This window comes from Nerophis ophidion, linkage group LG22 (genome assembly GCF_033978795.1).
Source record: "Nerophis ophidion isolate RoL-2023_Sa linkage group LG22, RoL_Noph_v1.0, whole genome shotgun sequence".
Lineage (NCBI taxonomy): Eukaryota > Metazoa > Chordata > Actinopteri > Syngnathiformes > Syngnathidae > Nerophis > Nerophis ophidion.
The window spans coordinates 22,350,269-22,362,749 of record NC_084632.1 but is presented as its reverse complement, the minus strand read 5'-3'; the positions used below and the strand labels follow the sequence as shown (position 1 = coordinate 22,362,749).

The 12,481-nt window shown below is 40.2% G+C and overlaps 1 long non-coding RNA gene across 2 annotated transcripts in view; it reads left to right on the top strand.

The window, feature by feature from the left end:
* Positions 1-12,481, top strand: part of LOC133540693 (uncharacterized) — a 75,128-nt gene that overhangs the window by 28,943 nt on the left and 33,704 nt on the right. The window lies entirely within an intron of this gene.

Below are 12,481 nucleotides of genomic sequence, written 5' to 3'. Positions count from 1 at the left end.
TTGCAGCTCAATCCGTCAAAGACCAAGGAGCTGGTCATTGACTTTGGGAGGTCGAGTCCACGGTCACAACCTATTGTGATCGAGGGAGTTGAGGTACAGACCGTGGACTCATTCAAGTACCTCGGGGTTTGGGTGGACAATAAGCTGGACTGGACTGTTAACACGGACCACCAGTACAAGAAAGGACAGAGCAGGCTGTACTTCCTCAGGAGACTGCACTCCTTCAACATTTGTAGAAAACTCCTGTGGATGTACTACCAGTCTGTGGTTGCCAGTGTTCTGTTCTACATGGTAGTGTGCTGGGGGGGCAGTACATCTAAGAAGGACAGCTCCAGACTTGAGAAACTGATCAGGCGGGCCGGTTCTACAATCGGAATGAAACTGGACTCACTGGTGATGGTGGCAGAGAAGAGGACTGTGGACAAACTAGTGAGCATCCTGGATGATGCCAGTCACCCTCTGCATAGCGGTATCAGTAGCCAGAGGAGCCTGTTCAATGCTAGACTGCTTCATCCCAAGTGCAGGACTAATAGACTCAAGAACTCCTTTGTCTCACACGCCATTAGACTGTACAACTCCTCTCTGGGACGGGGGACGGGGGGTACTAGGATGACAGGGGATGCAAAACATTAACAGTGCAATACGTTTTCATAACATGGTCACTACTGCCTACTTTGTCTTGTTATATTCTTATTTTACTGTTATATTGTTATTCCCATTGTTTTTATTCTTTTTGTAATATTTCTCTATTTTGTTTCCTTTTAAACCCCCATTATTTACTTTTTACTCTTTTTTAAATTGATCTCAACTCTGTACACTGCTGCTGGAATTTTAATTTTCCTGAAGGAACCCTCCTGAAGGAATCAATAAAGTACTATCTATCTATCTATCTATCTATCCATCTATCTATCTATCTAGCAATCATAAAAAATTAAGCTTTCAGCAATACACAATGTAGACATCTAAAGTTATATTTTGATAAAGACGGGCTAAAACACACGTACTCGTAAGCGGCGTGTGCAACAGCAAGGTTAGGCAACAAACATGTCTGTAGACAGAGTTAAATCATGAAATGCAACTTTACCCTTACAAAAACGATGCATATTTATCCGAGAGAGTCTTGTTACCAATTTTTTTGACCCTGCCACACACAAAGAAGTTGTAGACCTCCATGCTTTTCCAACTTTTCATGTGTTTTGTCATGTAGAATGGGGTCTGGAGCACACGATAGTTTGATATGCTTGGGAACTGCATCGATGAATAATCCTTAATCACTCGACAAATCATTTGATAAAGTAAAGGGATTTATTTCATTGCACAGTTGAATTTTTTGCTCATATCTGTAAGAAGATATAGGTCCCTTGTGTACTTGTGTTTGCTGTACAACAGCCATCTTCGCTTGGTTGACCACCACTGGTGTTTACTTCCGGGAAGAAATTACTTGTCGGAATACAAGCAACCTGCAGTGAGCAAACCTGTCTATGAGATGGCACCATAGTACAAACAAAAATACACTTTCTCTGTATATTTGCTTGTTTTTTTTTTAAACTATTTTTAGTATGACTGTTATCTGAGAATCCATAAATTAGCCGCACCGTTTTATAAGCCACAGGGTTCAAAGCTTAAGAAAAAAGTTGAGATTTATATTGCGGAATTTACGGTATATATCATATCAGAGAAGTTGAATCTTTGCATACAGATAGACAAAAAGTGTGATTAAAAATATTTAGATCTAAAATTGCCTTTTTTTTTAAATTAAATTAGTGGGTGTGTTTATTTTCCCAGTGAGGACCAATACAGTAGTTCAGTCACAAAGACATTCTGTGCCTCTGCAAGTCCGCATTCAGGGCAGGAGTACTGATGAGCTGCAGTGAAAGTAAAGTCTGTCACTAAAGTCGCTGATCCTTCCCAATGCGGCGTTTCAACTTCTCTGCTAGTGTTAGCCATATTTTTTTAATTTTATTCTTCTAGGCTGCACTTCTAGCTGTGAAAAAGGTATGAGGCACAACGCTGATTGAACATTGATTATGTCGTGACGAGCATGACTTGGACAACGGTGTAACAGGATTGTCACGCACACTCACTGACACGCTTTCACACAAATTCACGCAAACGTACACAAGCACACGTACGTTCACAGAAGCACACAGGATCAAGATAAATAAAGGCGTATTGTTCCGTGCAAGATTATACCGAGCAGTATTGGTTCCCTACTGATTACTACGGCAGTAACTTCTAACAGACATTTCCGCCATGTTTGATCAAGGTTAAAATGCTAACAGCTAGGGCTGGGCGATATATCGATATAAACGATACATCGCGGGTTTGTCTCTGTGCGATATAGAAAATGACTATATCGTAATATTCGAGTATAGGTTCTCACGCAGTTGCTTTTAGCTGCGGGCATTACACTAGAGGCGTTTCTCACTCCTTCTCGTCTCTCCTTCTCACAGAGATATAAAATAAGCCCGCCTTCTTACATACGTCACATACTGTCGCGCGTGTAGCGTCATACGCTCTCCCTGAGCAGAGAGGTAGCAGCATGGCTAACGTTAGCTGAGGCAGGTGGCGCAAGCAGAGCGGAGCAAGTTGAGTGACATTACAAGAGAAAGAAGGTGCGAAACTGATCACAAATGGAGGAAGTACAATTAATGCTCAAAAAAACAGCAGGGGGTCCATCTGGCGGTGGTTTGGCATCAAGCGGGATGATATTCAGCAAACAACAGCAATATGCAAAGTATGCAGCAGCAGTGTTACTACAAAATGTAGCAGCACCACTTATTTGTTCTTTCATTCAAAAAGTCACCCGCGAGAGAATGAAGAGTATTTAATATGTCCTTATGTGGGCCTACCGAGGATGTCGTAGTGGTTTGTGCAGCCCTTTGAGACACTAGTGATTTAGGACTATATAAGTAAACATTGATTGATTGATTGATAATAAATACAGTTTTGGTCAATTGACTTAGTTGTGATTTCCCTGTGTACATGAAAGTTTAAAAGTAGCATATATTAATGCTGTATGAAGAAGAATATTTTAATGTAGACACAGAATCATCATACTGGTGTGATTATATGCATTAAGTGTTCATTCAAGGCTAAGGAAAAATATCGAGATATATATCGTATATCGCGATATGGCATTAAAATATCGCGATATGAATAAAAGCCAATATCGCCTAGCCCTACTAACAGCTGAGCACCGTGATCAAACTCAAATTTAATGCGATCATCGATCATGATCATATAATCGCCCAGCCATATATATACCTATGTTAGTAGCCCATCTTTACATGGGAGTACCTGATAGAAGTGAGTGCACCACTCACATCTTTGCTAATATTTTACAATGAGGTGCCATGTTGAACTTTCAGTGACCCATATAAGAGAGTTAAAAAATTCCTAATAGGGCTCAATTTGGACATTTTGTCTTATGCGCGTACTCATTTTTGGTGTTAGCGGTTAAGAAATTAAAAAAATTGCTGTTTGTTGACATATTTTGAAGCAATAGTACATTAGCACTGTTATACAAGCTGTACACTGACTACTTTACATTGGATCAAAGTGTTCTTTGTTAGTGTTGCCCCATGAAAAGATATTGTCAAATATATGCAAACATGTTTACTGTACTTATTTTTGGGGTACTGTCATTAAACTGGGTCTTTAATGGCGACCAAGCAAAAAAGAGCAAAGTCTGAATAACTTTGATGGTTTGTTTACTTATTTTACACTTCATTATGCTCAAACAAACCCCATTTCCATGAAACTTCGCAGCGAGGTGTCACATGTGCCGGACAAGAACCTGTTGAATTTTGTACGTGAACCAGAAAGTATGGATGGCTTACTGTAATAAGGACAATTGGAATCCATTATTTTCAAGTTGTTTTGTCGGACATGCCAGCATATTAGCAAATTTAGATGACTGCTTTCTTGTTGACCTCTTCATTCATGCGATTATTTCCTTTGCTTATCCTTTTAACTTATGTTGCGTGTTCATTTTTTATATCTCACCTCCAAGTAAAATCCATGGGTTGTCTCCTTTTTTAACAGGAGTGTAAAATTAGTTTGCCTAAGCTAACTCCTCCTGAACTGCTGCATACAAAAGGAAAGCAAAACAATGATGAATAGAATAGAACAATAGCGATAACATGGTTAATATTACTCCTGTGTTCTAAGTGTATTTTCTGTATGATGCCAATCGTTTTTAACATTTTGGTAAGTAGTAACCACTGAATTTGCACTAATTATGATTAAATACAGGACAGAAACCTGAGATAAGGCTACGTGAGCCAGGCCTTCTCTCTGATTGCGCAATCTGTCTTAAAATGCATTTACGGAGCGATATGTTTGAAATATTTATTAAATATTAAGACTTTCTGTAGCCTGGGTTATTTATTTTATGTACCTGTGACATTATTTTTGGTAATTAGACAATAAACTGCAAAGTCCTCTTTACGTGAGCTGGCAGGGGCTGGCTGCTGCCATCTTTATACAGAGAAGCAGAGCAGATGAGGGACTTTAAACTAAAAGGAACTAGTGTCATAATCCCACATGACAGTTTACACTGTTTCTTTCTTTTCTTGTGTTTTGTATAATTTCCTGTTTACCGCTCATATTTTCGTTTGCTCCATGTTCCACCACTTCAGCTTTTGTTAGAGCACGTTTTTCCTCACCTGTTTCCTCAAAGTTTATCAATCAATCAATCAATCAAAGTTTATTTATACAGCCTTAAATCAGATGTGTCTCAAAGGGCTGCACAAGACACAACGACATCCTCGACTGAGATCCCACATCAGGGCAGGAAAAAAACTTAACCCAATGGGATACAATGAGAAACCTTGGAGGGGACCACAATTAAGGGGACCCCATCCCCTGGGCGACCGGTGCAATGGACGTCGGGTGCATCTAGTCAATAGTGTGAGAGTCCAATCCTGATTGACAATCAGGACACACAACTGTACCTTGTCAATCAGGAGGCTTCTTATGCCAGTGTCGTCCTGACCGACGCTGGTACAAACTCCGTTTCCATATGAGTTGAGAAATTGTGTTAGATGTAAATATAAACGGAATACACTGATGTTAAAACTGATAAACTTTATTTTTTTTGCAAATAATCATTAACTTTAGAATTTGATGCCAGTAACACGTGACAAAGAAGTTGGGAAAGGTGGCAATAAATACTAATTAAGTTGAGGAATGCTCATCAAACACTTATTTGGAACATCCCACAGGTGTGCAGGCTAATTTGGAACAGTTGGATGCCATGATTGGGTATAAAAGCAGCTTCCATGAAATGCTAAGTAATTCACAAACAAGGATGGGGCGAGGGTCACCACTTTGTAAGCAAATTGTCGAACAGTTTTAGAACAACATTTCTCAAGGAGCTAATGCAAGGAATTTATGGATTTTACCATCTACGGTCCGTAAATTCATCAGAAGGTTCAGAGAATCCGGAGAAATCACTGCACGTAAGCGATGATATTACGGACCTTTGATCCCTCAGGCGGTACTGCATCAAAAACCGAAAGTGTGTAAAGGATATCACCGCCTGGGCTCAGGAACACTTCATAAGACCACTGTCAGTAACTACAGTTGGTCGCTACATCTGTAAGTGCAAGTTAGAACTCTACTATGCAAAGCGAAAGCCATTTATCAACAACACCTAGGAACGCCGCCGGCTTTGCTGGGCCCGATCTCATCTAAGATGGACTGATGCAATGTGGAAAAGTGTTTTTTTGGTCTGACGAGTCCACATTTCAAATTATATTTGCAAACTGTGGACGTGGTGTCCTCCGGAACAAAGAGGAAAATAACCATCCGGTTTGTTATTGGCGCAAAGTTCAAAAGCCAGCATCTGTGATGGTATTGGGGTGTATTAGTGCCCAAGGCATGGGTAACTTACACATCTATGAAGGCACCATTAATGCTGAATGGTCCATACAGGTTTTGGAGCAACATATGTTGTCATCCAAGCAACGTTATCATGGACGCCCCTGCTTATTTCAGCAATTTGATGCCAAACCACGAGTTACAACAGCGTGGGTTCGTAGTAAAAGAGTGCGGGTACATTCCTGGCCTTCCTGCAGTCAGGACATGTCTCCCATCGAAAATGTGTGGCGCATTATGAAGCGTAAAAATACGAACAACTTAAGCTGAACATCAAGCAAGAATGGTAAAGAATTCCACTTTCAAAGCGTCAACAATTATGTAGTTTCCTCAGTTCCTAAACATTTATTGAGTGTTGTTAAAAGAAAAGGTGATGTAACACAGTGGTGAACATGCCCTTTCCTAACTACTTTGGCACGTGTTGCAGCCATGAAATTCTAAGTTAATTATTATTTGCAAAAAAAAACAAAAAACGTTATGAGTTTGAACATCAAATATCTTGTCTTGGTAGTGCATTCAATTGAATATTGGTTGAAAATGATTTGCAAATCATTGTATTCCATTTATATTTACATCTCACACAATTTCCCAACTCATATGGAAACAGGGTTTGTATGTTGTAGTTTAATGTCCATGTTTTTACCCTGCTGCTACTACGTGCACTCCACATTTGCGATCTACATTTTGTCCCTAACGTAATGACCTTCTCACTCGCACATCGCCTGGCATCTTTGCATCCTAGGGCCACGCTAACAGTGGCTGTGCGCGTTCGCGACAAATAAAAGGACTTTTACAATATAGTAACAGTTCTTCCTGGAGAAGGACAGGCACATGGATTTTCTAGATTACTTTTATGATAATTGCACCACATTGTGGCACTGGGTATTGCTTAAGATTGTTTATTTATTTATAAAAAAAAAAAAAAAATAATGATCTTAGAGGGCAACAGGAAAGAACGGTAAATATGGTAGGGGGAAAACAGTGGGGGGTGACAGGTAAGTCTCCCATCTAATGTCATCTGGGATAGTCTCCAGTTTACCTGACTGGGGATTTAGAGAATTTTATGAGATTTATGTATATTAAGCTATATTACCTTCATTTTTTTTTTTTATAAATCCAAGCAGCAGTTAAGAAGTCTATCTCTCTTGACCTTTGGGTCATGTTTTTGTCAAGGTTTGTCTTGTGAGATTACACCCAAGGAGTTTATACTTTACTGCTGTTACTGTTGTGTCTTTAACAAGAAACTTCCAGCACATCCTGGTGACACCATGTTTTGATATAAATGGGCTGCGATAGCCAAGCAAGTGTCACTTTGTGCTCATGCTCTTGTGCATAGTGCAGTATCTGTAGATTGTGTGTTTGTGTGTGTGGTATGCTCTTTGAACTGTAGGTCAGGAATGCAGCTGCTCTCAGTGTGAAGTCAACTGTTACAGACTCACTGCATTCTTGACACAGTCAGGAGTCCACGCACAACCATGGAAACGATCACCTTAGTGCTACACAACATGACCACGCACACACATAGGTTCAGTTCCTTTGCTGAGAGTAAAAAAAATAGGGCATATTTAATTTATGAAGTGAACCTAAAAGGTGCAATATGTAATAATTTCATGTGATGCCCTCATTAAATGTCCCTGATATGTCAAAAGGCATTAATAAATAATGTTCTTTTCAAATACCTCTATAACTGATAATAGTAGTTCAGCCGGGATATTCTCATTCCAAAATTAGATTTACAGCCCTGAAATCTTGTTATTGTTTTAATTTCGATGCCCCGCCCTCCACTGTTCGAACAATTAGAAAGTTTGTGAGTGTGTCACATCCTGGTTGCCTGGTACGCACCACCGTTTTCGTCTAGCTACTACCACTGGTAAAGTTACTAAACATGTCAGACCTTAGTAAACCTAAAAGGCCTCGTTACAATTCTCAACTTATTCATGACAATGCCAGGAACAAAACAGGGATTTGTATAAGGGACTCTTTTGAAAGATGGAGACGATTGAAGGGGGAGAAGATTTTTTCGTCTGTTGCCAAACTTGCTAATTTCCTCCTTGATAGGTAAGTAAGGCATTTACATTTATTTTTTTTTTACTTGTAATAAATGGAAATGGACATTTCGCACGCAAACTAAATTGTCCAATACAGTCTATGATCTTGTCAAACAAAGCTAGCATGTTCGTGCAACAAATGTTTAGCATGCTAGCCCGGTCAATGACACATCGACATATAGGCTAATGGGGGAAATATATGCCACTGTATGTCGATGTGTATTCGAACTGACAGGGCAAAATATTTTTTTGACAATGCGGATATGGGTAGTGTCTATGCTTATTTCATTTTCAATATCATGATACGCTGAGGTAATGGGTTCCAACATTAGCACGTATGTCACCGTGGCAATATGTAACGTATAGAGACAGCCAAATCACAGAATAAAAGAAACCCTCATTCGTGTTTGCATATTGTGGACTAAATGTACCAAGTTATATGGCAATCTAAAACGTTTGAAACAGAAGCTTATAAGCATACCTTGGTAAAATGTCTCCTCTTTAGTTTTGGCCGTACATTAGGCTGCTAAGCATGCTGTACTTATTTTCACCAGTACAAACATTATTAGTGTTGGTTGTAGTTTGTTTTAGTCTTTGTTTTCGGAAAGTACTGACAATAACCATGTGATTGCTTGATTTATTTGTTGCGATGTTGTACGTAGGCATGATCTACTTCTTCCTGAATTTAGCCTAATTCCTGTGTAAAATGTGTAGGTTGTATCGAGCTGGATTCGGCTGCATATGGGACGGCATGGCGCGGTTGGGAGAGTGGCTGTGCCAGCAACCTGAGGGTTCCTGGTTCAATCCCCACTTTCTACCATCCTAGTCATGTACGTTGTGTCCTTGAGCAAGACACTTCACTGTTGCTCCTGATGGGTTCTGGTTAGCGCCTTGCATGGCAGCTCCTGCCATCAGTGTGTGAATGTGTGTGTGAATGGGTGAATATGAAAATAGTGTCAAAGCGCTTTAAGTTCCTTAAAAAGGTAGAAAAGCGCTATACAAGTATAACCCATTTACCATATCTGGCAACCTTGACCGGGATTTCAGTACCATTTCTGGCCAGATTCTTACATATGGCTCCTTTAAGTTCTTAATTAGTTGCAGTTTACTTTTAAAGTAATTTTGTTTGTTAAGCTGTCAGAGCAAGGAAGATTTAATACAGTGATATGGTCATTTAAATATTACACACACACACACTCACTATTGTACAGGTTTAACACTATGCAGGACAGTTGCATAGTGAAGGCTATTTCCAATATGTTGACAACAGAACTGAAAGCTGTTTTTGATGATCAAGTGTGTTGTGTGTATGCGGGGCCTCTCCTGAGGAAGGCCGAGGTCAGAGGTCAACATGTGGCAAAGGAACGCAGAGGCAGGATACATGTGTTCTTGTTTAGATTGCAGTTGTGTGCACACGTCATGTAATGATTGCTAGAAGCATCCATCCATCCATCCATCCATTTTCTACCGCTTATTCCCTTTCGGGGTCGCGGGGGGCGCTGGCGCCTATCTCAGCTACAATCGGGCGGAAGGCGGGGTACAACCTGGACAAGTCGCCACCTCATGTGTGCTCAAAGTAATTACAGTTGAGCCCGTTCATGTCGAACAAGTCATCCATTCCCGGTGTACCATGTTATTCCTATTATCATAACGTGCCCGCTTAAGCCGGCGTCGACATAAACTTTCTGACCCAAAAGGGTTATTTTTCTACCAACCCCGTTTCCATATGAGTTGGGAAATTGGGTTAGATGTAAATATAAACGGAATACAATGATTTGCAAATCATTTTCAACCCATATTCAGTTGAATATGCTACAAAGACAAGATATTTGATGTTGAAACTGATAAATGTTTTTTTTTTTCAAATAAACATTAACTTCAGAATTTGATGCCAGCAACACGTGACAAAGAAGTTGGGAAAGGTGGCAATAAAAACTGATAAAAACAAAACAATCTTTTAAATAGGAAATATTGTATACAAATAATACACCTTTGAGTCTGCCTGCATTTTGGACATGACCATGTTTGCACCGGAGACCATCTGCTGGCTCTGTGCCACACTGGAGTTGGCATGGATAGACTGGAGGGGATGTGGAGGAAGAGACGGGGGGGGGGGGGGGGGAGTACATCTAAGAAGGATAGCTCCAGACTTGAGAAACTGATCAGTACACTGCTGCTGGAATTTTAATTTTCCTGAAGGAACTCTCCTGAAGGAATCAATAAAGTACTATCTATCTATCTATCTATCTATCTATCTATCTATCTATCTATCTATCTATCTATCTATCTATCTATCTATCTATCTATCTATCTATCTATCTATCTATCTATCTATCCATCTATCTTTTGAAGTCTTTTTTGTCCCTTGTTTTCATGTGTTTGCCCTTTATTTTTTGTGGACTTTATGTATCTACACTGCAACCACGTAATTTCCCCATGACCTCTTCGGTATCTTCTTCCTGCTTCTTTCCCGTCAAACACACCATCTGCAGCGTTTCAATATTTTTACTGAGAAATGTCTGGTGTTAAGATATTATTTAAGCGTCCGTAGCTTTAGGGGTGTGCCGATAATACTGTGTAGTGTTGAATAGCTTTTACACTACTGACATCTAGTGTCTCGATACTTCAACTACCTTGAAATTTACTGTGATTATTTTACCACCTGGCTACCAGACACCTTCTCCACTGATAAGTAGCACCCTTTTTAAGTTTGAAATTGCAGTACTGTATTCGTCGGAAGGCTTAAATAAGTTATACAAAAATTATATATTCCCATGGTTGTAAAACAACATTTTTTCCATCCCTAGCTATAAGCTAATGCTAGCGAGTAAGACCAGATGTTTGGGGCAGATCTTATGGAGTTCACTAGGACATTTGCTATGCCAACTAATAGCGGAAATACCTGTAACTCAAATTTTTGCTTGCAACTTAAAGAACAAATATTAGCCAAGCGACAGCTTTTATCTCAAAACAATCTTAATTTGGGGTACGACTGCGCACTAATATAAGATAATTAACAACAACAATGTCTTATTCCCTTTTATTACATACACTTGTTTGAGCATAACGAAGGATAAAATAAGTAAACAAATGCAAAAACTATACTATTTGTTGTATTTCACATGCCTTTCCTTTTGGCTCCCAAAGCCCTCTTGACTCCAGGGACCTGTTGCCTAAGTTTGTAAACAATATAAGAATATGCATGGGGAAATTTTTTTTTAATATTTGTGAAAGTAAACATAAATATTTGGTTTGATCCATCCACCCTCACTATTTATCCACAGCACCACTTTATAAGAATATAAATCAATTAATCATCAAACTTGCTAGTATCTTCGTATGACGCACGCTGAACAATGAACCTGTCTGTGCAGGATCAGTTGGCAACGTGCAGGTTTCTGTTCGCCTAAGGCAGGGGTCGGCAACCCACGGCTCCGGAGCCGCATGCGGCTCTTTGATCACTCTGATGTGGCTCTGCTGCATATTTCCTGACCCCCCCTGATTTTCCGAGTGGTTTACAGATATCAGTGCCTCTCCCAGAAATCTCCTAGGGTAAACATTCTCTGATTTTCACCCGTCCAACAATATTGAGGGCATGCCATGGTGGGAATTCCTTTAACGTCCTCTAAAACATGTCGTCACGCCTGCTTTTGCACCATACTATCTGAGTTCCGTCCGGTCGTATGTAGACTGGGACCGCTGTCAACACACGTAAGTGACTGCAAGGCATACTTGGTCAACAGCCACACAGGTTACACTGAGGGTTGTGATATAAACAACTTTAAAACGCTTACTAATATGCGCCACCACACCAAACAAGAATGACAAACACATTTCGGGAGAACATCCGCACTATAACAGAACATAAACACTACAAAACAAATACCCAGAATCCCATGCATCCCTAACTCTTCCGCCACCAAACCCAACCCCGCCCACCTCAACCGATGCACGGAGGGGGGGGAGCTTGGTGGTAGCGGGGGCTTATAATGTTGCCGGAATAGTTAGGGATGCATGGGATTCTGGGTATTTGTTCTGTTGTGTTTATGTTGTGTTATGGTGCGGATGTTCTCCCGAAATGTGTTTGTCATTCTTGTTTGGTGTGGGTTCACAGTGTGGCGCATATTTGTAATAGTGTTAAAGTTGTTTAAACGGCTACCGTTAGTGTTACCTGTATGGCTGTTGAACCAGTATGCTTTGCAGTCATTACCTGTGTCTGGAGAAGCCAAATACCACATGTGACTGGGATGGCAAGCTGTTATTTAAGGTTGTAGAGGCACGCCCTTGTTATTGTTGTATGAGGGAAAACCAGCAGACAATCGAGAATAGTTGCCCTGAAATTCGTGAGTCTCCCGGGAAAATTGAGAGGGTTGGCAACTGTGATTCTGTCAAGCGGCATTCATTTAAAACTTGCGGGCAGCGCTAATATTACATTTTCATATTAAGGTGCGGGCCGCGTGTCTGAGACCCCTGGTCTATACATAGCACAAAGCAAAGAAACTTTGTATGCAGTGTTATTTCATTATACATTTTAAAAGAGTTTTGTGGCT